At 48.0% G+C, this 3,713-nt stretch overlaps 1 long non-coding RNA gene across 1 annotated transcript; it reads right to left on the bottom strand.

The window, feature by feature from the left end:
• Positions 1–1,679: 1,679 nt before the first annotated feature.
• On the bottom strand, positions 1,680–3,481 carry LOC311099797. Its single transcript, XR_014609767.1, has 4 exons — positions 3,340–3,481; positions 2,517–2,806; positions 2,148–2,303; positions 1,680–1,925 (listed from the first exon to the last, which is right to left on the bottom strand). It is a non-coding gene; the product is annotated as an uncharacterized lncRNA (long non-coding RNA).
• Positions 3,482–3,713: the final 232 nt, after the last annotated feature.

Genomic DNA, 3,713 nt, shown 5'->3' with positions numbered 1-3,713 from the left:
GGGCTGGCGACGCACCCCGTAGGCTTGGTGCGTGGAGCAGGAACAGGCCGGGCTGGGCTGGCGACGCACCCCGTAGGCTTGGTGCGTGGAGCAGGGACAGGCCGGGCTGGGCTGGCGACGCACCCCGTAGGCTTGGTGCGTGGAGCAGGGACAGGCCGGGCTGGGCTGGCGACGCACACCGTAGGCTTGGTGCGTGGAGCAGGGACAGGCCGGACCGGGCTGGCGACGCACACCGTAGGCTTGGTGCGTGGAGCAGGGACAGGCCGAACCGGGCTGGCGACGCACACCGTAGGCTTGGTGCGTGGAGCAGGGACAGGCCGGACTGGGCTGGCGACGCACACCGTAGGCTTGGTGCGTGGAGCAGGGACAGGCCGAACCGGGCTGTGGAGACGGATAGGAGACCTGGAGTGAAGAGCGGCCACAACCCGTCCTGGCTGAGTGCCTACCCTCACACACTCTGTGTGAGGCATCCGCACAGGACGTACAGGGCTGTGTACCCGTACTGGCATAACAGCACGTGACACTGGAGCAGGATATCCGGGACCGCGGAGAGGCATTGGAGACCACGAGCGTTGAGCCGGCACACTCCGTCCTGGCTGCATACCCCCCTTCGCACGACACGTGCGGGGTGCTCGCACAGGACGTACAGGACTATGCCGGCCCACTCGTGGCACAGTACGCCGCTCCGCATACCGCGGAACCTGCCCCGTCCCATGCTGCCATGCCTGAGTACGGGAAGTTGGTTCCGCTCTCCATCCAGGCTCCGCCAACCTGCCTTCTGGCCCCCTTAACCCGGTGGCCTCCTCTCCAAATCGCCCTGTGGCAGCCTCCTGCTGCCCAGCCGCCCATGCCGTGTGCCCCCCCCTAAAAATGTTTTGGGGTTGCCTCTCGTCCGTCCGACGATGGCACTGCTGACGCCGCTGCTCCTCTCTCGCCAGGGCCTTAATCCTAGCCCAAGGTCCCTTGCCCCCGAGCATGTCCTCCCAGGACCACAATTTGCCCACCTGGGCCATCGCCAGCCTCTCCATCTCCTTTCCTGGCGCTTCCTCCCATGTCCAGTCTGCCTGCTCCTGGACACGCTGCTTGGTCCTTTTATGGTGGGTTCTTCTGTCACGATCGTCAGGGAGAGACCAATGCGCAGCGTGATGAACGAACATGATTACTTTATTTAATTAAAGTGCACACACGAAACAACAAAACAATAAACGACTCGTGAAGTCCACGATAACAATGACCGACACGGAACAAGAACCCACAAACACAAAAGGAAAACAGACAGTATAAATATGGCTCCCAATCAGAGACAACCAGCCAACAGCTGACACTCGTTGCCTCTGATTGGGAGTCACTCAGGCCAACATAGAAATACACAACCTAGAACCCCCAACATAGAAATAGAACACATAGAATGAACACACCCTGGCTCAACATATAGAGTCCCAGAGCCAGGGTGTGACAAGGACGGGCTCATACTAATGACTGGAACTTAATCAATGTTGTGTTTGATACCATTCACTCCATTCCATCCATTATTATGAGCCATCCTCCCCTCAGCAGCCTCCTGTGGTGGAAACATATCTGTCGCACCCCCTCTACATCCCTTCAGCGCCACAAACACAAGAACATAAAAAGGTAAAAAACAAACATTGTTCAATAGATACATGATATGACACATAAGCCAATGTCATAGGAATGTATATTTTAATTAATGTTGTAATATTTAAAAAATATATATTCTAATACATTTATGTAGAAAACTATCACAATTTGCATGATTTATTAAATATTTGGTCTTATCTTCCAACGGAATGAAGTAGCCAATTATGGATATGGCAGTGTATTAGGAGGTGGTCTATCCCTCCAGGTCTGACACCAGGAAAGGGTCTGCTTCTTTCAGGGCCTGGGAAGTTGGGATGCTGCAGGGCCTGCAAGAAGTGAGAAGGTATATCAATTCATGCAGATTAATTAAGTGGAGATCATTTGTGCTCTCCTATGTGCCAGCTGCTGCGATTAAGATGATTGAGTGAGTGATATCTATTTATGTTTAATTGAACACTATTCATGTCTCATATGCGTGCAATTCTCAGTTGATTATTTTGTTTGAAATCATTTTGGATAATTGCGTATTTTATATTGCCAATCATTACCTGTAGGGAAATTGATTGATCCAGCAACAGTGTTACCAGTCACTATGGGACAAAAGGCAAAGCTCCCATTCTGAGCTGAGATTGTGATGGGTTGGACAGCAGAAGATCCCCTCCCTGCACCTGCTACCCCAACATGGCCTGGACCTCCTGCTAGAGCTAGAGAAAGAGCGAGAGAGCGAGAGAGAGAAGGGGGAGGGGGAGCGAGAGAGGAAATAGACAATAACATTTAACTGCATTTCTCCTTCATAATGGTTTACATTGTTCTGACAAAACAGAACATAAGTGCAGTATGAGAATCAGATCAAATGGATGAGCCCTTTCTATCATTAGACAGGGAATACCATAATATCTTCAAAACTGATGTATTACCTGTGTACTTATCATTTAAATCCTTGGCAAGATTGTTTTGTTTCATCACCTCCAGAATCGCCAGTGTGATCTTCACAGCACCCTTTGCCATGTAAGTTTCCACCATTCTATCCACAGTGTCCTCCCTTTCAGCACACTCCAACCGGGCCTTTGGGATAGAGCAGCAGTCATCCAACACACCACCATTTATCAGGTGCCACTGAAATTCCTTCAGATCAGATTTGCCCAGATTCTTCAGAGTTTCCAGCAGCAGACGCGATACCGAACGAGACGCCATTGTAGGTCAATCACTAGACACAGAATATTAGAATAGGTGAGAAAAACGTGTGTAATTATTCCTGTATTCCAGACAGTGTGGTATAAATAGGACTATTGTAACTACTCAGTGTTACACTGTACTTACACTGTAGGCCTTTGTAAAGGAGGGTTAAGGTTAGGGTTAGAGTTCGTGCTGAGGTTAGGATTAGGGTTAATCTTATAAATACATTGTAATTTATTGCGGAAAAGGAAATGATCAATGAATACAGATGGGGATACAGCATATACAGTTTGAGACACTTATCATGCAGGGAAAAAAAATGGATTATAGACTATTCATAACGAATTCATATCGCACTCTAAGCAACACCGACCAAACCTTTTAAGAATATCCCAAACATTCCTTGACGTCCTCTCTCGGCATGTTTAGGCAACCTTTATCTTTCTGAAATGGTAGTCTTCCCATCAAAAGTTACAAACTTGTCTATACCATTCAGAAGACTACTTTCACTTTCGCTTATCACTTCTAGAAAACAGGCACTTGCAAAGATGGTGCTCTACTTACCTTCCAAAGTGGCCTTTTGTGTCCCCCAAAAAGTGTTTTAATATATAAAAAACATATATATATATATACAATTAATTGTTGTTCGGAACCCACTTCCCGCCGCAAATCGTCGTGACGTCGTCAATTTCACAACCACGTCAGTCGGTTGCCTCTGTTTATTTGCTCTTCAGGCTACAGAGCTCGCGCACGCCCAGTTGCGCCTTTTCCCCCTGTGGAAAACCAAAAGGTTCAAATCGTCCTTCCCTGAACACGTCTTAAACTTGTAATGATCATTTTTCACTTGCTTTTTTCAAGTTTTAAATGTCATTTTCTTTAGTCTTAACACTTGTAATTATCATTTTTCACTTACTTTTTTCAATTGCTTTTTTCAAGTG

The sequence above is a fragment of the Coregonus lavaretus genome, assembly GCF_964263955.1.
Source record: "Coregonus lavaretus genome assembly, chromosome: 24".
NCBI classification, from domain to species: Eukaryota; Metazoa; Chordata; class Actinopteri; order Salmoniformes; family Salmonidae; genus Coregonus; species Coregonus lavaretus.
This window is presented reverse-complemented; position numbering and strand designations above follow the sequence as displayed.